General features: G+C 35.8%; 1 long non-coding RNA gene across 1 annotated transcript in view; it reads right to left on the bottom strand.

The window, feature by feature from the left end:
* Positions 1-23823, bottom strand: part of LOC141373313 (uncharacterized) — a 37965-nt gene extending 14142 nt beyond the window's left edge. Inside the window, exons 1-3 of the long non-coding RNA XR_012379191.1 lie at positions 23695-23823; positions 20824-21148; positions 2065-2142 (exon numbers count right to left, since the gene is read on the bottom strand). This is a non-coding gene — a long non-coding RNA (uncharacterized lncRNA). The remainder of the gene's footprint in view (positions 1-2064; positions 2143-20823; positions 21149-23694) is intronic.
* Positions 23824-24671: the final 848 nt, after the last annotated feature.

The raw sequence follows: 24671 nt of genomic DNA, 5'->3' as shown, positions 1-24671 counted from the left end.
GTATCCTCACTGCTAGGGAGTATCATTGCTTTTAGTGGCTTTCAGTGGATAGAGACAAGAAATATGTGTATGTATATTAATACATTCACATCTCTATCTATCTATCATCTATCATCCATCATCTATCATTTATCTATCATCACACACACACACACACACACACACACATGCATGCACACATAGTTCATTGTAGCACCACAGGGTTAATTCTAACCTCCCCTTTTATTTTTTATAACTTCTTGAACAACCTGGCTCTCATTATCACATTATACTTATTTTCTCAAATATATTATGCAAACAAAATAATTTAGGAATTTTTAATCCATCATGCACCAGAACACAGTATATGTGTATAGTTCACATTGTTTTTGACATATGATTTGCAGTCAAAATATTGTATTCTGAAGTTGCCATAAATCGCTTCTCTCTTCCCATCCCCTTCAGTGCAGTTATATAATTCATTTGTGATACAATTCAATTATTTGTCAAAATTTGCATTCTATCTCTTCACCATGGGCTGATTGTTTCATTTTTAACATTTACATGCAGTAGTAATTACTCTTTATAATGGGTAGTCTTATTTTTTTGGTGAATACATGCAGTCATATATCCAACACCATTTCCATCCAGAAGAGTTCTATCACTTCAAAATGTTCTCATGGTCCCTTTTTATCATTAACCTTGACCCATACTTCTCTAAACTGTTCCACCATTGGTCTTTTTTTGTCCTTATACTTTATCTTCTCCATAGTCTTATGTGAATGGAATCACAAATCATGATGTACATAGCTTTTTAATTCTGTTTTGCTTTTTTTTTTTACTTAGCAAAATGCACTTAAGATTCATCTGTATTTAGCCTGAATCAATAGTTTATGATTACTGTAACTATTATTTCCTTTGCCAAGGATATTTTTTAAGAGAATTCAAAATTTTCAAGTTGTAATAGTTTGGACTTGATATCACTGTAAAATAAAAAAAAAAATCCAGTATGCTCTAAATGTTTATATGTGAGGCACTTATTTTGTTTCAAATACATACAAAGAGAAGTTTCCTTGTTTTCATTTCATTTTCTGTCTCAGATGTTGTTAGCAGAGGGAAAGTTGATAATTAATAGTTAAATTAACATTTAGTAACTGGTATTTAGGAAGTGTAGAACTGAGTATGAGGAAAATTATTTACTGAGATTTCCCTTAGTAACGTTAAAATAATGTCCAAGAACTCTACAGAAATATGTATATAGCTAGAACAAATTTAAGAGTATCACTGAGGCACCTGGATGGCTCAAGTTGATTAAGCATCCAACTCTGGATCTTGACTCAGGTATCAATCCCAGGGTTGTGAGTTCAAGCCCTGCACTGGGCTCCACACTAGGCATAGAGCCTACTTAAGAAAAATGGAGGCGCTTAGATGGCTCAGTCAGTAAGCATCCAACTCTTGATTTAGGCTCAGTTCATGATCTCAAGGCTGTGAGATTGAGTCCCACATCAGGCTCCATGCTAGGTGTGGACCCTGCTTGGGATTCCAAAGGCTGGATTCAAACCCTTACTTCCAAAGCGTGCCATCCATGTAATCTTGTGTCTCAGCTTTCTCATCTATAAGATGGGATGGCAATAATATCTGCATCACAAAGGTTATTTTCAATATTAAATAAGATACAAATTTCAAAGTGCTTAGCACAGTACTTGGCACCTGGTTAAGTATGCAATGAAGGTTAAAATATATACATATCTATTTATCTCCCCCAAAATTCCCTGCTCTGAAATGTGTTTACCATATGAATAACCAGAACTAACTAATAAATTCAGATGTCTACTGAAAGGGGAGGGAGAGGACCTTGTCAAATATCATCCCCTGTCACATTGTGACCAGAGAAGACTCTCTGGACAGTGATTCATGTAGAATGTTCCTATTTTATCTGAAATTCCAAAGAGTGGGGTCATAAGAGAGGTTCCTAAATATTCCAGTATTTGTTTATAAATGATTGATTTTAATGGGTATAAGTAAACAGAAATAAATAGAAGATAGAACAAAGACAAATACCTTTTTATTATAATTTGCACCTACTTTTATTATTGACAATCATGTTCGATCTTTTGTGGGTTGTAGTAATTCCTCCTCTGCAACGTCTCTCCTATCTCATGGCTAGAAACAATGAATGCACAAAACAAAAACCAATGACTGGCTGTTAATTAACCACTTACAAAGCATTTTCACATTTGTTACCTTATTTAACATCTTAACGCACACGTCCACACAAACCCACAAACATATTCACACATGCAAACCTTGTGAGCTAAGAATGACCGATCTTCTAATACCCTTCTAAAGGCCTTCCTGAATTTATTCTTTCAGTGATAAGTACAATGATAGATACAGAGGTTATTATAGAAGATCAAGAGGAACATGCAAGTCAGGTTGTGGCAGTCAGGGAAGGTTTCCTGGAAGAAGAAATGCATAATCTGAACTTTGAAGGCTACACAGGAAGTAAAGAGGTGGTAAAAGAAGGCAGTCCATTTCATTTGCAAGAAACAGCAGCTGTAAAACACAAAAGTGTGGGTCATATGAGAGATTTTGGAGATGTAAAGTGGTTTGGTTAGCTAAAGAGAAGGATAGTCATGGATTGGTGGGAGCCTATGTTGGAAAAGTAGTAAGAAACTAGATAACCAAACTTAAAATAAATGTCAAAACTTTAACCTAAAAACCGTGGAGAAGTATGTGCAAATGTCAAGCCTGGGAGTAACATGATCATAAATTTAGAAATATCATTTTGAAAATAATGTAGAGGGTGGAGTAGTCATGGAGATATGGGAGGAGGTAAGGCCAAGCAGCCAGATAAAAAGGCATTGTAGTGTTTCAGGATACAAGCAATAAGTGTCTTGAGCCAGGAACTATTTATGAGGCTGTAATGAACTGAGGAGAGCTAAAGAAGCCTGACTTGGAGGTATAGATAGGAGGTGAGGATTAAAAACATGAATTTAGGAAAATATGGATGTCTCTGGTGTGGGCTTGTGGGTAAATGGATGTCTCACACATGCAAATGCTAATAAAAGAGAAAGCAAATGCAAAAAATAAATATAGCACATTTTATTTGGGCTATTCTGAATTTCACAAAGATATTTGGTGGGCATTTGAATATATAGGTCAAGGGCTGAGCATGGAGGTGTTAGAAAGAAAAAGTTAACATTCATTAATATATGCATAGAATTTGGAGCAAAATGTTTGGATGAGTTTGCTTAGGAAACTGTCTTAGGAGGGACAGGGCACTACAGGTGAGGGTGCATATGAAGAACAAAGAAAGGGAAGACCAGACAAGGAGCAGAAAATAGAAGCCAGGTGGGATGGAGAGAAAACAAGAGACAGAACAGCAGCAGCTGACTACCAAGGAGCAAGAGGGTTTCAGGAGGAAGGAAAGGCTGAACTTTGTAAGACACCAATAACTTTAGTCAGAAAGAACTGAACGGTGTTTGTTGTGCTGACACTATGGAGTCACTGAAGGATTTACAAAAGAGCATCTGTGTTGACCAGGGGCAGGTATCATGAACCAAATTGTGCCCTTGACATTTGTATGTTGAAGTTCTAATCTCCAGTATCTCAGAACGTGACTGTGTTTGGACATAGGGCATTAAGAAGGTAATCAAAGTTAAATGAGGTGTTTAGGGTGGGCCCTAATCCTATCTGACTGGTGTCCATATGAGAAGAGGAAATTTGGACACTCAGAGAGACACTACGAGGGTGTGCAGACAGGAAAAACCATGCAAGGGTACAGCAAGGAAGCAGCCCTCTAACGCCAAGGAGAGGCCTCAGAAGGGCTTCTCTCAGACTTCTAGCCTCAAAAATGTGAGGAAATAAATTTGTGTCATTTACGCCACCGAGTCGGTGGTCCTTTTTTATGGCAGCCTTAGAAACTAATACAGCTGGGAAGAAAAGTCATTTTACCAAACTGGAAGGTAGAAAGAGGAAACAATAAATGTGAATGTCTCTTATAAGCCTTATGGTTAAAGGGACGTACTAGGGGAGAGAAATTTGCAGTAAGGAAAAGCTTTAAGGTTTGTTGGTTTTGTTTTGTTTAAGCTAGGAGACAAGCAAGCATGTTTATAAACTAAAGGGAAGAGGAGGAAGAATCTTTCAGGAATAAGGAAATTATTTAGGCCCAGTCTCTAAGGAAACTCAACAAGAGGGCGATCACTCATTCATTTATTCATTTTGGAACAACATATTAGTGAGTACCATATTAGTGTCACGTAGATAGCAATAGGAGTCATTGTGGGGCTACAAAGATAAGTAAGGTGTAGGTAATTTCCTTCAAAGTGCTTGCTTTGTCACGGAGAAAACACCTGAAGAGTGTATTGCAGAAAACTATAAGGCGTACTAGGGTAGAACATAAGTAACCATATGGAAGAAGTATCTACCTGAGCTAATTGTGGTCTGGGCATGTTGCTTGGAGTGGGTTATGCATGACTTGAATCTTCAAGGACAAAAGGAATTATTTAGTAAGAGAAGGAAGGATGTGGTTAATAAGAAAATGACAAGACAGGTTGAATAGTCTTTTCAAAAGCAGGGGGGCAAAAAATAGCTTAGAATAATACTGTTGAGGAGATATGCTCATCCTTTAATACACATTGATTGATCTTATACACTAACTAGGATGTATATAGATTTTTGAACTAATGAGTGTATGTGTGAATTTAATAACTATACTGTAATTTTATAATAACTCTATTTGTTGCAGAGCAAAACTTAGCACAAACTAGATCCACATTAGATTGGGTCCAGAATATTTATTTACTAGGTTATCACAAATGTATTCATTTCCTGTTGGTGCTGTGGCACAAAACTTAGTCTCTTTAAAAATGCAAATTTATTATTTTATAGTTGTGGAGGTCAGAAGCCTGAAATGTGCTTAAAGGATTAAATCAAGGGTCATCAGGATTGCAGTCCTTTCTGGAGGCTCTAGGAAGAAGTCATTACTTTCCAGTGTCTAGAGACTGCCCAAATTTCTTGGCTTATGGCTCCCTTCCATCTTCAAAGCCAGAAGAGGCCTGTCAAGTCTTTCACACTGTGCATTATGCTGATAGTAGCCCTTCCCACTCCTTCCAAGTTTCTGATTACATTGGACCCACCTGGATTATCTAGGAAATCTTTCCTATTTTAAGGTCAGCTGAATAGCAACTTTAATTCCATCTTTACCTTAATTCTGGTGGCCATGTAACAAAACATATTCAAAGGTTCCCAAAAATTAAATTAAATTAAAATTAAAATTAAAAAAAAAGGTTCCAGAGATTAAGAACATCTTTGGAGGGGCGCCTGGGTGGCTCAGATGGTTAAGCGTCTGCCTTTGGCTCAGGTCATGATCCCAGGGTCCTGGGATCGAGCCCCACATCGTGCTCCTAGCTCAGCGAGGAGCCTGCTTCTCCCTCTGCCTCTCTCCCGGCTCATGCTTTCTCTCTCTGTATCTCTGTGTCTCAAATGAATAAATAAAATCTTTAAAGGAAAAAAAAAAAAAGAACATCTTTGGAAAGCAGCTGTTCTCACCACTTTGCAACCAATGGTTCTGGAATGTGGACATCTCTGGGAGGCCATTACTCTGCCCACCACAATTTGCGGTCTGACCTCCAAAGATTTGCAAGCAATCCACGTGCAAAATACATTCATTTTATCTTACCATTCTCCCAAAACCTCAATAAATCACAGAGTCAACTCAGAGTTTTAAATCTCATCTACTTCTTATCAACTCTGTTGCAGTTGACTCTTGAACAACACAGGTTTGAACTGCATACATGCACTTATACTCAGATTTTTTTATAATACAGAACAGTACTATAAATATTTTCTCTTCCTTATGATTATCTTAAGATTTTCTTTTCTCTAAATTACTTTATTACGAGAATATAATATGCAATACTTATAACACAAAAAATGTGTTGATTGTTTATATTATCAGTAAGGATTCTGGTCAATGGTAAGTTACTAGTGGCTAAGTTTTTAGAGAGTCAGAAGTTTTATGTAAAGTTTCAACTGTGTGTTTGTGTGGCAGGGCAGGGAGAGGTTGGTTCTCTTAACCCCTGTGTTGTTCAAGAGTCAGCTTTATATGGAGTAAACATTGAAAAATAGAGGACCTGTGGGACTACTTGCAATTAAGTGACAACAGTTTTGATCAATTTCAAAGACACATTTAGTTCAGATCTCAAAACTGGTATTAAGAACATCAAATCCATAAATGTGGCTAGAAATAGACTGGAAAAAAAGAAGGGAGGAATAAAGCCTACTAGTATCCCCTAAGGACATGTTTCTTTTAATACGATCATTTCTTATGATGGGATTACTTTGGAAATGGTGGTTACAATAAATTCCTAGATTAATTTTGGATATAGGTGGCCATTTCCTATCATGAATGGCATCACAAAAATGGTGTGCACCTCTATAGAGATGTAATAGAATAACTCTAGGTTATGGGCTGCACACACAGAATTCTAACACAGCAACTAGAATTTGCACTAACCTCACCATATCACCCTACCCAGGAAGTGACCTCATCGGATATTTCCCATTAAGCTTTTCTCAGAGATTCTTTTTCACATCATCTTTGGTTATGTTCATGAGTCTATCGCATTCAGTCATATACTCTGCTGCCGGTTCAGTTATGGTTAGACTTTAAAGTGTCTATCATTCATGAATGGATATTTTTAAGCAATAACCAAAAAAAAATCAATGCTATTTTAAATAATCTAGTTTGGCTATAGAAGGAGATTTCTTACCTGTTGAGGGTTTCAGATATTGACTAGGTGAACAGATAGACCATTTAAAAAACCCTTCAATTGAATATTCTTTCCTGCTTTATTTAAGATTTGTTGACCACATAGTCGTGGGTCCATTTTGGGGGTTTCTACTGTTCAATTGATCTATGTGTCTGTTTTGTGCCAACAAAGCAGGAAAGAATATCCAATGGAAAAAAAGACAGTCTCTTCAACAAATGGTGTTGTGAAAACTGGACAGCAGCATGCAGAAGAATGAAACTAGACCACTTTCTTACACCATACACAATAATAAATTCAAAATCATTGAAAGACGTAAATGTGAGATAGGAAACTGTCAAAATCTAGAGGAGAACACAGGCAGCAACCTCTCTGACATTGGCTGTAGCAACTTTTTACTAGACACATTTCTGGAGGCAAGGGATACAAAAGCAAAAATGAACAACTGGGATTTCATCAAGATAAAAGATTCTGCACAGTGAAGGAAACCATCGACAAAACTAAAAGGCAACTGTTGGAATGGGAGAAGGTATTTGCAAATGACATATCTGATTAAGTGTTAGTATCCAAAATATGTAAAGACCTTATCAAACTCAACACCCAAAAATCAAATAATTCAGTTAGAAATGGGCAGGAGATATGAATAGACATTTTTCCAAAGAAGACATCCAGATGACTAACAGACACATGACAAGATGCTCAACATCACTCATCTCAGGGAAATAAAAATCAAAACCACAATCAGAAACCATCTCACAGCTATCAGAATGGCTAAAATTAACAACTCAGGAAACAATAAGTGTTGTCAGGGATGCGGAGAAAGGGGACCCTCTCACATGTTGGTGGGAATGTAAACTGGTGCAGCTACTCTAAGGAACAGTATAGAGTTTCCTCAAAAAGTTAAAAATAGAACTAACCTATGATTTAGCAATTGCCTACTAGGTACAAAAATACTGATTCGAAGGGACACATGCACCCCAGTGCTTATAGCAGCATTATCAACAATAACCAAGTTATGGAAAGAGCCCAAATGCCCATCAAATGAAAACTAGATAAAGAATATATGGTAAATACGTACAATGGAACATTGTTCAGCCATAAAAAAATGAATGAAATCTTGCCATTTGCAATGATGTGGATGGAGTTAGAGTGTATTCTGCTGAGCTAAGTTTGTCAGAGAAAGATAAATACTACATGATTTCACTCATATGTGGATTTAAGAAACAAAACAGATGAACATAACAGGGGAAAAGGAGAGGCAAGCCATAAAACGGACCGTTAACTATAGAGAAAAAACTGAGGGTTGTTGTAGGGGAAGTGGGTGGAGGATGGGTTAAGTGGGTGAGGAGTATTAAGGAGGGCACTTGTGATGAGCATTGGGTGTTATATGTAAGTGATGAATCACTAAATTCTACTCCTGAGACTAGTATTATATTATATGTTAACTAACTGGAATTTAAATAAAAACTCGAAACAAAAAAATTAATAAAATAAATTTAAAAAATAAAATAAGGTTGATAGAGAATGTATTAGCATTTTAATAGCAGATGTGTACCTGATTGGCCAAAACCTGTAAAATAAAGACTCTATGTTAAAAACAAAATACCCTTCAAAAGCTGAAAAGGATTTTTTTTCCTGTTCTTTACCATAGGGCTCAGAAGACTGCTATTGATATTCTCTGAGACCTTATTTTTTTTAATAAGAGAAGGGAAGTTTTAATAACCAGTTAATTAAAATAGGATTATTAAATTTAGGATCAACAGATAGATGTCCGTCCATAGTAGATGGGTGGCTTGGGGATATGGATTATCTTTCAACATCTTGTATTAATGGGACACCAGCAAATAGATTCCCTCTGCCATTTCTAATAGCTAAAAATAATTATAATGATTTCTCTAATCCCAGTTTCAGGAGGGACACTACAATTTCTTATAACATTTTATCATTTCATCAATTCCTCATAACAACCCTGTAACTTAGGTATTACCTCACTTTGCACGTTCACTTGCTTGCCCAAAGTTAAAACAGCGAGTTGGATTTGATCTCAAGTTTTTCCAATTCACAAGCTTATATTTTTCACTTCATTAAACTTTTAAATCTGTAATTGTAGTTGTTTTGTAGAGAGATATTGCTCTATGATTCAGGTGATCTGTGAGAACAGGGCAATACTCTATCCAGCAAATGGGTTTAGCAGTCTCGCCAAGGGGACCCTGGCATTTGTATATATTGCAACTACATTTGTGTGCAACTGATTGTTCATTCTATTCAGAAGTGGATACAATCTACTTTCATCCAGATGTGCACTATCAGCTGTCCCTCCAGTTTTGTCTTAGCTCTCTCTCCACATGTTCGATTGATCAATAAATGCAGCGACTTGAAATTTGCCTTCAGCCTTTTCAGGTCTTCATTTCTTCTAGGTTGTAGGGTTTTGGAAGAAATGTCACAGAGATAAAGTGCCATTTTCATCACACATGTCAAGGGAACGTACTATCAAAAAAAAGTTGTTGAGTTCTGACCTTGATCACCCAACTGAGATAGTGTTTGTCAGGTTTCTCCACTGTGAAGTTGTTCTTTTCCTCTTCCTACACCATAGGTTCTCTTTGGAAGGAAGTCATTGTGCACAGCCCACACTCAGGGAGTGGGGAATTATTTCAAATATTTGAGATTCTTCCAAAAGCAGATTTGTCTCTACGCTTATTAACTTATTCAATCATGTATTGATATCCATATGAACTCATATTTATTTTATACCTTGGATTATGGTCTGATTCTACTTTATTTCTTTTTTTTTTGCCCAATTGTTTCAACTTTGGACACTGGGAGCACATTCATTAGGTTCCTCTGTCCTTTTGTCATATCTCCATAAATGTAGGCTTTCCTTTTCTTTCCTTTCATTGCTCTTTCTTTTTTTCTTTCTTCCTTTGCACTTCCTGGCATTACAAGATACAGCTCCAGACTCAGATTTATTTCATTTAAAGACATATTTTTAAACAGTGCAATAGTGCTCACTCTATGGTTCCATTTTTGGAAAATTAATAGCAGTTATATGCATATATAACTGGATTATTACATATCAAATTTTAATAGTAGCTATGTTATCTCTGACTAATGGGAATATTAGTTTTCTTTTTTGCATATGTTTATTTTTATTATTATATATTTCTTATGTTTAAAAATCAATAATATTGGATGATTAGAAAGGGAATAAAAATAGGCTGAAGACAATAATCACTTTTTTTTTTTGTAAATGAATGAAGCATGTGTCTCCTGAAGTTCACGACATGGAGCCAAATTTGAAGAGTTGCAGCTGCCCTCTACTGGTCAACACTGCTGACCCTCTTGGAGACAAGGGCCAGTGTGCTTTTAGAAAGCAAGCCTGCCACTTTCTGGGTAATGACAGTTCAGATACCTCAGGAGTTAAAAAAAAAAAATTTGAGCTTCTGCTACACAATCTACAGCAGATTGAGCTGAGCTACATATTTGAGGGGTCACAATGTGAACTTAAGAATCACCTCCCATAAATGTGAAGTTCACGCTGTGGACTGTGAGCAGAAATGGATATGTGTGGGAACAGGCTCAGAAAAATATCATACATGCTGACTTGCCAATATTGTACCTCCTGAGTCTGATCTAAAGAAAATATCTTCTTGGATGAGAATATTTGGTCCATGACCTTTCTGCTGAGAACATGATCATGTCTGTTACAAACCTTACATAAATAATGCTAAGACTTTTCATTGGAAAAATACAAAGGGAGGAAAAAAACTTTTTTTGTACTACTCAATTAAGTTTAAACTGTCTAGTGTGAATTTGTGATGAAGATCAAAAGTTTAATAAGTGACTTAGCCAAGAGAGAAATTCATGTCCTGAGTAAATAATTATTGAGCACATATTCTCCTATGTCCTAAGTGCTGCTCTAAGGATCTGCTTGAAATGCAGCAGAAAACACTGAAAAGCTTTCTGCTCATGTGGTGCGTGCAGTGGTGAATAGGAACAGACAGCAGACAGTAAATGTGATAAGTAAATGATTCTATTGGTAGGAGGCAGAATGAAAACTGCATTAGAGCGGGGGTGTTAGGGAGGGTCAAGGCTGAGGGTAGGGACAGGTTCCTGTATTAAATAGAGGAATCGGTACAGGTCTATTTGAGAAGGTGAGATTTGAGTAAGTATGAATGAATGAACGAATGAATGAATGGATGGATGGATGGGTGAGTGAATGAATGAAGAAAGAAATAATAAATACACCTTTTTAAATCTTTTTTTTTGATTGCCATCTTTTTATAAAAAGCTGCAGTTAATTATAATTGTTCCTAAAATACAATGCAGACCTTTTATTTTTTTTCCAACGCAGACCTTTTTTATGCGGCTTCTAAGGGTTCTAGCCTCTAAGAGTTCCAGCCTCTGCTTAGTTCTCCAGCCACACCTTCCACCACCACCCTCTGTTTATTCTGTGCCAGTTACATTGAGTTCATTTTTTTAAAATAATTTTCTTTAATTCTCAAGCTCATTCCCACCTCTGAATCTAAACATTATCTGTTTTCTTGGCCTGCATTTCCCCTCTCCCCACCATTAACCTCTCTGCCCCATATCCATATTTCAATTCTCAATTTAAATGCCATTCCCTCAAATACGCCCTTCCTTGATCCCCCAAGGCCCCCAGATAAATACCTCCCAGTATTTTTTCTCCTAATTCTTACCACAATTACCTTGGAATAGAGATTGGTTGAATGTTTGCTTCCTTCCACTCCCTGGCCATCCTTCACTACTGGGCTGTATATTTCCTGATTGTCTTCATTGTTGATATTCTTCCTAACACTTAATATATTCAATCCATAATAGTTGCTCAATAAATATTTGTTAAACAAATGAATGGATGCAGTTATTTGCAACTTTTCTTTTTCTTACATGGGTAACCTTGGTTACATGAGATATTAGGAGGAAACTCTTGCAAGGTATCCTTTAAGACTATAAAATTTTCCTGTGCCTTCCCTTTTATCAGACAAATTTAAATCCTGGAAGCAAGAAGTCAGAAATGACAGAGGCAGAGATACTTGAATCAAGAAGTTTGCCTATACTCTCTTGGATGGTTGTATTTAAATGCATTCACAACAGAACCTCTAGGGGTGAGTCCTTGGCATTGATATGTATTTTTAAATTCTCTAAGTATTTCTAATGTACAGCCTAGTTTGAGGGCCACTGATTTAAGTAAAGACAATTTACTCTATTAATATGTAAATATCTCTATATAGATAATATATACATATATTAACACATTAGTTTAAATGAAAAAATATAAATATAATAATTACTTATAAATGAATATAAATGTACATTAAATTAAACTAAATGTCAGATTCTTTCTAGTTTGCCTGGTCAGTAAAAAGAGATTTTTGATAAGCGTAGAGAGGACATTAGTTGGAAGAGAGATTCTGAAACACCCTATCTCAATTGGGTAGTGAATGGCTGAAAAAGGTTGAAAAGACTTCTAGGAAGTTAGAAATCAAAACAAGGATGGGGAAAAAACATGGATGGGATGGTTACCAAAAATATTTGAAAGTAAAGTTGACAAAGTGTGTTTCAACATTCCCCAACTGCATCTAGGCATGCCATAAACTCTAGAAGGAATGGGGATCTAAAAGGCCCAGAAGCTGGAAAAAGGAATACAGTCTCCAAAGGTTCTGAGAAAGCAGGAACTAAAACTTGAATGAAAATCTGTTTGGGAGAAGCAGTCACTGGGGCCAAGATCATCAAGCTACAGACAAAGTTCTTGAATTTCTACTGAACAGAAGTGATTCTGTACCATTTGTGGATAATGTGAATGAAATAAGCATGCAAGATTAGAAAGCTTGTTTTAGTAAATCTCTGCTTGACTTAATTCTATATTCTTGAGAGAGATTTTCATCAGTTTAGTTGACTTCATCAAGTGTTTGACTTTCACCTGAATATATTGCTTACTCCTAATCTAGATTCTGACCAAAAATTATTTCCAAAAGGACTTTTCTATTAATTAAGTCCAAAATGTTTAAAAATTATTTCAGCCTTGAAGCATCCTGTATATTTTCCATATCAGTAATTACAATTCCAAATCAGGTGCAAGCTTTTATCGACGGAGTTTAAATCCCCAATTTAATACATATTCCAAATAATCTTAAACAATTTACTTAAATTCTTTCTGCCCCAGTTGTTTCAATAGTAAACTGTAAGTAATAATGGTACACACCTCATGGGGTTTTTATAAGGAGTAAATAATCTAGCATATATAAATCATTGTACTAACAATGTAATAATCTAATACATGAAATCAGAATGCGCTGGAGGAAAAAATTCTGATATTGTAGAATGTACAGTCTACACTGAAGGCCTTTAAGTCCTAAACTCAGTAGATGTGTGGAGAATTTTAACTATACAGCATCCTGTGTATTTTCCACATCAGTAATTACAAAGAGAATTAAGAACACGCTTAGTATATGAGAAACAAAGATGGTAATGCATCTTTCATATTCAGGCTATAAACTTGAATTTGAGATTGTCTAACAGCGCATAACTAGTCATTTGGAGGAATGAGATTCGGTTCTGTTGTACTTGGCACTCTTGGGAGCATCCACATACGGCTCTTAATCTTGAGCAAATACTTTGGTGGATAACAAATGACTTGTTCCTCATGTCAGTTCAATGAAGCTAAATCCAACTTTGGCTTTATAACTGTAATTGAGGATAAGGCCTGACAAGGTCTCTCTGATATCTTCTGTTGTTAAATGTTGTGTATAAAAGGGACATATATTGGAAAGGAGAAATGAACATGATAACCCAATTTTACATAAGTTAGACTTTCTAGTTTGCCCATAAGCATCTGGCTGCGGAGGTCAGACAGCTACAAGGCCTGTCAAGAAAAATGCTTCTACTATGAGAAACAGCAGTGCTGTGTGACCTAGATCACAAATGGTTTTTCTTCCCCTTATTTAAGACTAGATTTCTTTAAAACTGGAGAATCAGTCAGCTACACGAGAAGTATTTATTTTGATAATGAAATGTTAAAATGAACCAGAACTTGGAAAAGAGCCTAATGGTACTCTGAATTCTAGAGAAAATGATTTTCAAGACTTTCATTTTTTGCAAATCTCTGCCCATTTCTGAACTTTTTTTTTGGCAGAGATGATGGAAAGGAGAGTAGAAAAATGTGTGTGTGTGTGTGTGTGTGTGAGAGAGAGAGAGAGAGAGAGAGGTGGGAGAAAGGTCAGATGATATAATTATTGTAATTAGTGACATCCAGGGATGCTTGAAAGTTTATGAGTGTTCAGGAGCCTTGCTATGCCAGACAGCAGTAGTTCAAGCTATGAATGTTGTGTTAGAGAGAACATGACCACAGAATACTACATCTCACCTTTCAAAAGTATGTCCTTAAAGGAGATCTTGCTGAAAGAATTGTAAGAAGGTCCATCATTTAGGTGTATTAAAATCAATGTTTAGGAAGTACATGAGGATTTCATTTCAGTGTTTCAACCTTGACCAAAAGCGTTAAAGATTTCTGTTAATTTTTGGTTAGAAAAAGACTGAAGCATTGCACAAACTCAAGGTCATCATTAGAATTTAATCTTGCCTAATCCTGTATGAGAGACTAGTTTCTCCTTTTTGGGTTTTGTGTCCAGGGTTCCTAAGACTTGATGATTCACTAGAAGAACTCACAGTACTCAGAAATTGTTATACTCATGGTTATGGTTTATTATAAAGAAATGATAGGGAGTAAAATCAGCAAAGGGAAAAGTCACAGACTGAAGTTAAGAAGAAATCAGGTGCAACCTTTTATCGACGGAGTTTAAATCCCCAATTTAATACATATTCCAAATAATCTTAGATAATTTACCTTAAGTCTTTCTGCCCCAGTTATTTCATTAGTAAACTGTAAGTAATAACGGTTCACACCTCATGGGGTTTTTATAAGGATTAAATAATCTGGTATATATAAATCATTGTACTAACAATGTAATAATCTAATACATGAAATCAGAATGCCCTGGAGGAAAAAAATTCTGATATTGTAGAATGTACAGTCTACATTGAAGGCCTTTAAGTCTTAAACTCAGTAGATGTGTGGAGAATTTTAACACAGCATTCAACACAATTCACTGAAGATCTCAACTCTTAAGAGTCCTGTATTCCAAACACTGCACCACCTGCTTCCACTTTGAGATAAGGGGTCTTAACACCAATGGTTCCTAAGTGGCTGACCACCATTGCCAAGCATCATGCTTTGTGTACTTTAGTAGGACTTCATTTCCTCTCCACCACACCGGATCACTTAAGGTCATGGGTCTTCACCTATGGCTTCAGAGGATGACAATTAATGTCTTCTATAACAATCAACCCAGCCATTTTATGCATTTAAATCATTCTTGGCTTCAAGTAACAAGTTTTTTAAAGATTTTATTTATTTGAAAGAGAGGGACAGAAATGGTGACAGAGAGCACAAGTGGGGAGGAGAGAAAGAAGCAGGCTCCCTGCTGAGCAGGGAGCCCAACAAGGTCTCTATCCCAGGACCCTGGGATCATAACCTGAGCTGAAGGCAGACACTTAAGTGACTGAGCCACCCAGGCGCCCCTCAAGTAACAAAATTATCACCAGGATTCTGCTCAGAAGGAACTGTCTTTACAACCAATTTAACTTATTAAACTGGAATAGTTCATCATTGACAATACACAGAATAAATATCAGTACAAAATAATCTGTCTATAATTATCCACCTATTAAAATCATCTCTGAAATTACTTTCCTGGGGAAGCTTTTCAAAGTGTTCTGCCTGGGGCAAAATGCCCCTTAGAAAATATGTTTCCAGGATAATTTGTAGTACCCAAAGGGTCACTGAGGAAAGTGCTGAGTCTGGAAGATGAGAATTTATGCCCACCACAGGTGGGAATCAGGAAGGAAGAAGAAATAAAGAGAAAAGGGAAAAGACTAAATGGAAATGAAGTCTGTGTAGTAGGGAGGTGGTGGTTCCAGGAGATACTGAAGATCAAAGGAAATGTGGTCATGGATGCTAGAGGTCACTACAAACTGAATGTTTGCGTCTCCCCCCCAAATTCATATGTTGAAACCCTAATCCCCAGTGTGATGGTATTTGGAGATGGCACTTTTGGGAGGTAACGAGGTAATGAGAGGGGAGCCCTCATGATGGATGAGAGACTACCTCATAAGAAAAAGCAGCAGAGAGCTTGCTTCCTCAATCTCTCTCTCCCTGCCACATGAGGATATAGCAAGAAGGTGGCCATCTTTGACCCAGGAGGAGGGTTCTCACCAAGAATCCAACGATTTTGGCACCCTAATCTTAGATATCCAGACTCCAGAACCATCATCAATAAGTGTTTGTTGTTCAAGCCACCCAGTCTACAAAAATTTGTGATAGCAGCCCAAAATGACTAAGACAGATGCTCTCTGATTAAAGGATCCCCTCTCTGTATTCTAGGGAAGAGGTTTCTTGTTGGATAAGGTACCCCAGTCGCAGGATCTAGTAAACAGTATACATATTCCTTAAAGGCGGTTACCTGGACTGAGTTGGTCATTAGAGCTGCTGGACCCATTCTGGTTCATAGAGCATGAATCTGGAGAATTATCTTGTTCATTTCTATAAGAATTGAGTAGTTGACTAAAACTACTATTTATCACCATATGGCCCCTATTTATCCCCATTGAGATATGATATTTTCTAAGGTATTTCTCATTCCCAATTGTTTCCCCTAGGCCTCTGCTTTGTGTTAAAGGTACAGGTGCTACATCAGTGTCCATGCCTTATCTCAAGATGCCACGGTTCAGCCTCCCTTTGGCATGGCCTAGACAACAGCACAGTCTTTTTCTTATCTGTTGTGATAGAAGCTATATCAAGTCCAATGCCCAGTGCAAAGATCCATGAAGCTAGGGTGAAGTTTGCCTCCCCAGTTACTGTCAGAGGGATTAAGTAACATAATGCAAAAGTGTTGGGGATTTCAAACTGTTGGGATAAAACTTGCTCAATAAAAATCAGGAGAAATGGAAGAGCCAACATATTATTTCCTCACATTTACTCACCATCTGAACACCTCCAACCACCTCAAGGAGTCATCTTGCGGAAACTATTTCTATTAGCCTCTCCACAGACATCCCGCATCACCCAGGAACCAGCTATGTTTCTTGTGGCCAGCTTAATAACACGCCACCTTGAATATGAGTTTTTTCCCTCAACCTTGATGACCTGGTATTGCACCCCTTCTTAAAGTGTTACCACACAAACTTTGCTTCAAGTTCTATTTTTTAGGGGGTGCTTTGACTCATCATGCTTCTACCACAACCCAGACACAGATGGCTTGCCAAGTAGTTTGTTTATTTCACTGATGTCAGCAAGAGCATATGTTCATGTCCAACTATGTTGATTCCTTCCTTTAGTCTATCTTGGAAGCAGCTAAGAATTTCTGCTCTTGAGCCTCTCTTTCAATTGGGGACACACATCAAGATGCAGCTGTTGAACTCGTAGATGCAAATCTGTGGGTCTGCCAAATGGTGCATTCCATTGTACAACAAGAATTCTTGGGATTTGTAGTCCACACACCAGCCAAAATGATAGCTTAATATTCCCACAGTGGTGTGGGGTGGCATGAATGTAAATGTTTATTTTATTTTTCCTGATAATCATGTATTTTATTTTTCATGATCAAACTTCAAATCATTTAAAGGGTCATAGAAATGGAAGTGGTACCTTTATATAGCCCATGCCAGAGACAGATGTTGGCTTTCCACAAAGACTTGGAGCTACACAAAGGGAGCCTGAGGATTCTGATGAATTGACTCTGAATAACTGAGTGGAGAAGGATTAATAACACGTTGAAGACTTGGACTGTCCCTGAAATATTCAAGTCTACCGGGAACCTCATGTGACCTCATTTGGAAAAAAAAAAATCTTTTGAAATGTAATTAGTCAAAGACCTTGAAGTGAAATCATTCTGAATTTACTGTGAACTCTAAACCCAAAGACTAATGTCCTTATAAGAATAGGAAAGGTCACAGAAACGTAGAGAAGGCCATGTGAAGGAGGCAGAGATTGAAGACATGCTGCCACAAGCCAAGGAATGTCAGGACCCATCAGACTTTGGAAGAGGTGAGAAAGAATTCTCCCTTAGAGCCTTTGGAAAGAGCATGGTCAGGCCAACACCCTGATTTCAGATTTCTGGACTCTAGAACTGTGAGAGAATAAACTTCTGTTCTTTTAAACCATTCATTTGATGTACTTTATTATGGTGGACCTAAGAAACTAATACAAAACATAATGGGAGATCACAAAACAGCTACAGAAAATAGTGAATGGCTAAGAGAAATAAAAAGTCAGAATGACCACGGAGAATGTACACAAAAGAGCAAGATACTTGATGCCAAGTCACATCTCTACCTCACTCCACAGTGTTTCTCTACTTACTAGAAAGCTACTAATAGTCCCTCCATCTGGGTTTGTAGGTCACATACCTGCTCAAGATGTGTTCAAAGAACAGAGCATTTCTTGGTGCTAAATACAGTTGACCCTTGAACAACAGAGGTTTGAACTGCCCAGGTCCATTTATACACAGATTTTTTTTAAAAAATGTAGTACAGCACAGTAAATGCATTATCTCATCATAATTTTCTTAATGACATTTTCTTTCCTCTAGCTTACTTGATTTTAAAGTATATAATATATATAACATGCATAATTAGTATAAAATACAATATATAATACATATAACATGCAAAATATGTGTCAATCAACTATTTGTTATTGGTAAGGTTTTTGGTCAATAGGAGGCTCTTAGTGGTTAAATTTTAGGGAGTTAAAAGTCATACATGGATTTTCAACTGCATGGGAGGTTTGTGTCCCTAACCTTGAGGGTTAACTCTATTAAATTATGTAAAATAGGGGAAATGAGATATATATGTTCTTTCATGGTCACAGGTACCAGTCTTGAGACTAATACTTTAAATAATGATCCTCCTATCAATCTATTAGAATTTTAAGTCACTGTATTGCTTATCAACTAGTTAAAATAAATTAATTAAATTCCAGAGATATCATACAATTTTTGTCATGACTACTTTTGATTACTTGACATCACTAATTAAAAACTTTATTTTTTCTTTTATGTAATAAGTCAAAAAAGACTTACCAAAATTGAAAGATTGAAGGATATAAAATTATTAATGAGAGAGCTACTAGTAAATCACATTTTGTATCATTTCAAGGATCATAGGTACAAGAATTAAAGTTTGAAACCAGTGTTTAAGACTAAAACTAATATACTGGTCATATTTGGCCTAATTTTTTTAAAAGATTTTATTTATTTATTTTACAGAAACAGAGACAGCGAGAGCAGGAACACAAGCAGGGGGAGTGGGAGAGGGAGAAGCAGGCTTCCTGCTGAGCAGGGAGCCCAATGAGGGGCTCCATCCCAGGACCCTGGGGTCATGACTTGAGCCGAAGGCAGACGCTTAACAACTGAGCCACCCAGGCACCCCTTTAAAAATATTTTTAAAAGATTTATTTATTTATTTGACAGAGATAGACACAGTGAGAGAGAGAACACAAGCAGGGGGAGTGGGAGAGGGAGAGCAGGCTTCCCGCTGAGCAGGGAGCCCGATGTGGGACTCGATCCCAGGACTCTGGGATCATGACCTGAGCCGAAGGCAGACGCTTAATGACTGAGCCACCCAGGCACCCTGGTCTGATTTTTAAGCAACGTTCTAGTTTTAAAATTTTCTTTTCTTTAACTGAGTCTGCAATCAGTTAAAGCAGTTTATGAGTGCTTCTCACTTCTTGTTTTCTATAATTCTGTCCTCCCCAGTAAAAGAAAAACTATAAATATAGAACAAATTTATCAATTGGAAATCTTCCATTCTACTTCTGATTTACTCTATAGTCTAACATCTCATACAGTACCTTTTCCCAGCTGTGTCCCCCCATTGCTCTCTGATTTTTTGGATGTTACACTAGATATAATGAGTCATCATAAACTGAACAATGGGCTTGTTGGTGTCATTGAATGACTCCCGTTTCCCTTATTTGGATATACTAACTTCCCTAACTCTATATGAAGAAGGTTCAGCATAACTAAAATATTTCATCAGTGAATAAAATTGTCTCCTAGATAAAAACACCAACAAACCAAAACAACTTGCACAAGTGGAAAACTTGACATTGTTGAAGAATGAATGACAGAGCCTCAAATGTGTGAATAATGTTTCATTCACAGCTGTTGTGGTGTCTCTCTAGTTGGCAACAGGTCTATCTCTAGGCTTTACTAGAATAGGCGTATTCTTGTTTGAGCGAATTGCTTTAACATCAGATGGCCCTCATCATATAGTTCTTCAAGGTTGTATATTTTTCAGTTGATTTTATCCTCCATCCCACATTTATAAAGAAAATGAGGTAAGCAACTGATTAAAACCTATAGATCTTTAATTCAAAATTTCCTTAAAGCCTTTAATGTAGAATTATTTCTTGTAACAAAAGCCTTCTTATATTCCTTGTAACTATTATTATACATTTTCTGATACTGCTTAAGGGCCATTTCATGATAACAGGGCATTTTGAAATAGGTAATTTTCATAATTATGTGTTCTTTTATTCTTATATAGAAATGAACTTATTTGCAAATAGGCACTCCCACACAAAGGGATCATTCAGGCCCATTCTAAACCAACTGAAATGCTGACACACTTGGCAAGAGACTATTATTAAATGTGTTGACACAGTGTTTACCTGGCTTTAATGGCAAATTCCAACTTCTTCAGAATGGGTTTACCTTGCTTGGGTAAAATTTTCTGACCACAGGATATAACTTTGATTATTTTGAATCTCATGTATGTGTGTTTGTTTTGTTTTGTTTTGTTTTGTTTCAATCAGGCTATGCACACCTCTGGGAAAAAATTCTAGGTTCTCCTATGGTTCTTTAAAAGTAAATTTAAAATATGTGTGTGTGTGTGTGTGTGTGTGTGTGTGTGTGTTTTCCAAGGATTGAGCAGAAATGTACAGTGTTCTAACACCTGAAATTTTAAAAATGACAATAAAAACAAGAACACTTACCAACCAAAGAGCTTTTTAGTAGTGTGACCATATTTCTCTTTTCCTTGGAGAATCCTTTCTCTCTAAGCCATTCCTATCACATTTTCTTTCCACCGCACCCTTCTAGATTCATGGGATGTCTTCAGTCATGCATCATTATTTCAAAGATGAGATAATATTTCAGGAATGATTTTTAAAGTGGTTTTGCCCCAGTGAATATTCTGTTGAATCATTAACATAAAGCTAAGCATTTTAAATCTTGTGTCTCACGATTTCCACACTGAGAGAGTCAGTGAAAATTACCTATTGTCAAAAGGAATGTGGTTTTGACTACAGAAACATTCATCTGAAGAAAAGAGAACAGGGTAAATATAATTATAATTACATTTTCATATAAGGAGACTAAGGTGTAGAATATAAGCAAATATTCTTTAAATAATATTTTGGCCAGAATTCATATCTTGATCATATTTTCAAGAGAAAAGTAAGATTAATACCTGGCAATTGTAAATATGTCTTTTAAATCAGAATCCCTCAAGTTTTTATCCAAAAATCAGTATTATACTCATATAACAACTTCATTTTATGTCTAGGTGAACATAAAATTTATACTTTCTATAGTAACTTGAAAGGGAAAAATAAAAACAGCATTAGCAACAATTATCTTAATGAAATGAGTCTTCCCCGGATATAATTGCATTGAACATTTGGAAAGTCACTCTATACCTTTAAATTACATTGAATCTAAAATCCATCTAGTCAATAAATATATTCCTTAGTCTTCAGCCATAGGCAGTTCACGACATAGGAGGGACACAACAGAGTTAAAAATAAGTGTAATATGTTGACAGAGGGTGCGGGTTTGAGAAGAAAAATAAATAGGAAGCTGCTAGCTGAAGAAAGAAAGAAAGAGAGGTTGAAATAAAAGAATAAGATGTGCAAAGTCCTGGAATCATAAGACAATATAGGTCATTTAGGAAGGCAATATGGAGATAAAGATGTGGTGGTGATAGAGACAGAAGTACGGGCAGAAGTAGATGTAGACATAGAGGTCGAAGTAGGGGTAGAGGAAGAGGTAGAGATAAGAATAGAGAGAGAGTCTGCGTGCGCATGCATGAAGGTATTTATGGTTTTTCTAGCATGTTAGGGAAGGAACAGGGCGTTAGTGGTGAGACTCTTTAACTGGAAGTCATATCACAATGTAACTCATTTTTAGGAAGGTAATTTTGGTAGTAGGACCTTCTATATCAGGGAGATTTTTCTCTCTAGAGTGTAGGTTTATTAGGTTCAACCAATTCCATGAGAAGAGAGACAGAGGAAACTACTCCTCAGAGATTGAAATGAAATTTATACTCCCAAGAGAGAATAAATGCTACATTACTGGACATAACTATGGTGACGATAAAATTTATCATCTGTACTGAGAAACTTGTGAGACTAAAAGGCAATACTAAATAATTATGTAGTTTTTGGAATTTTTGTTAACCAGAAAGTTGATTTTTATATTAGTGAACTTGTAAAATGATTTTATTTTATAAACAATTTTTTAAAAAAATATTTTCTACAAGAAAACAACACACACCTACATATATTGAAAATTTAAAATTTTTGTTTGTAATCTAAATACTTAAAAATTAAATAATAAATCTCAGCAGAATAATAACTTAAACAGAATAATTATTATTTGTATATAATTACGTTCTTAGCTATATCTGACTTAGACGGATCTGTCTCTAAATACAATGTCATTTATGTATTTTTCAGAAATGTTATTTCCCCAAATTTGATTTATGCTATTAAGACTATAAAAAATTGTCTACAATTGTCATCAAAGTCTTATTTTATGGGTAAAAATGACTTTTCTCTGTAGACAATAACATCTATAATTGAAAAAATACTCCAGAAAATTCAGTAGGTTGAGAATATTTGCAATTCTATTATTTTTTCACATTGAAATGCTATAATGTTTTAGCTCAAAAACAGGTAGTATTTTTTCTTGCTTTTAGGTGCTGTTCAGAGAATATTTTGAAAGACATCATATAAGTTGTCCTCATACTGTCTTTATTAGATGCTAAAAAATGATAGAATCTTTTGATATCAGTCTATTAACAGTAGAGAATACATATAAGTATTCAATTAAAAATAAGAACTTTATCAAAATTTCTATGAGCTATTTCTACAAAGTGAAATAACAGAGGATAAAATCCATCTAGTTAACAAATATAATTTTAATTCCTTTTTCTCAATGAACTTTGAACTCTCATCAATTTATTTTATTCAATTCTTCCCTTGTTATTTTAGAGATGTCTTATTGCTTGCTAGCTTTAAAAAAAAATAACTTCCATTCACTAAAAGTTGAAGTATTTGGATTCCCCTTTCACTGAATATTTTGATTAAAAATTTCCAAAAGATGTGGAATACCACGTAACTAGAATTGAGAGGACTTGTTTATAAAAATACACACTTGGTTTCAATTCATGTCAAATTAATCTGATGACGGAGAGAAAGTGGATACTGCTGTATTAAAGTGTTTCTTTGCTTTCAACATCAGTATTTTCACAAAATTTTATAATTCAGTTGCATTGAGTATATATAAAAATTCACAAATTTTGCATAAGACTTATAACGGTTGACCATGCAAAAGAGAAGTTCAACTTTAGTTTCAGTATAATCTCACAATTTATGACAGTATGATTACAGATTATATGTACACATAGCCAAATTCAAGTAAATTTCTCCTCTTATTTTAGAGTATTGTTTTTACCCTTACACTGTCTTTAAAATTTATGTGTTTTATCACTGCAAAATTATCATCGATAGTAAATTTTTGAAATGTGTAATGTATAATTTCTAAATTTATAATCACATTCACAATAATGTTCTATGTTTCACCTTCAACAGAATGAATCTTCAAACATTTTTCTTTGACTCCATGATTTGTTGAAACAACGTATCACTATTAGAATCTACTTATCTGATTCTCTGAAGCATCTGATATAATTGATACAAACTGGAACCATGAAGATCTTCCCCTGTCAAAGGCACCAACTATTAATGCTTGCTTTTGTCTTACTTTCCCTGTTGGACATACAAAAGGAAACATGAAGTTAAAAATGAGCAAATGTGATTTATCATAACGGTCATTTAATCCAAGTGAAAATCCACATATTAAAGAGGGCACGTACTGCATGGAGCACTGGGTGTTATATGCAAAGGATGAATCATGGAACACTACATCAAAAACTAATGATGTAATGTATGGTAATTAACATAACATAAAAAAATAAATGAAAAAAAGAGCTATAGAGGCAGCATGTTTTAAATTGCCATTTTGGGCACAAATTTCTTAACATAATAACTTTGGCAGTAGTTGCTGATGGTTCTTCCTCAGGGTTGTGTCTTTTGGTTTTCAAATGGCCGCTGAAATCACTATGGATCACAGAGTGGACATCAGTGTTTACAGCATTTATGCAAAATAAATGCTTATCATCAAATTTCTTGAAAAATAGAGATTCAATCTTCAACTTTTTATTACTTATGCATTTTTTTACCTCACTGATGACTAAAAGTTTTGTTGAAAAATATGAAACCAAACAATAGATTACCAAACAACAAGTTCTACATTTCCCACTACTTCCAATGAGGAGATCAGAAGGGACACCATTCATGGTTGGTATTTCTGAAATAACCGAGTGAAAGAGGAAACCATGCCCCTCAGATGAGCTGTTATGTCAAAAACCGTGAATGGTGTCAGATGTTTCCGAATGGCAAGTTAATAAGTTAGCCTACTTATGTGTATAAGTTCACATACATATGATGAAGAAGACACCAGAGCCATGGGTCAGGCACACAGATGGTCTATTACAGCA

The sequence above is a fragment of the Callorhinus ursinus genome, unplaced genomic scaffold (genome assembly GCF_003265705.2).
Source record: "Callorhinus ursinus isolate GAN/ISIS: 27379988/994484 unplaced genomic scaffold, GSC_fseal_2.0 scaffold1, whole genome shotgun sequence".
NCBI classification, from domain to species: Eukaryota; Metazoa; Chordata; class Mammalia; order Carnivora; family Otariidae; genus Callorhinus; species Callorhinus ursinus.
The sequence above is the reverse complement of the archived record's forward strand: the minus strand, read 5'-3'. Positions and strand labels throughout refer to the sequence as shown.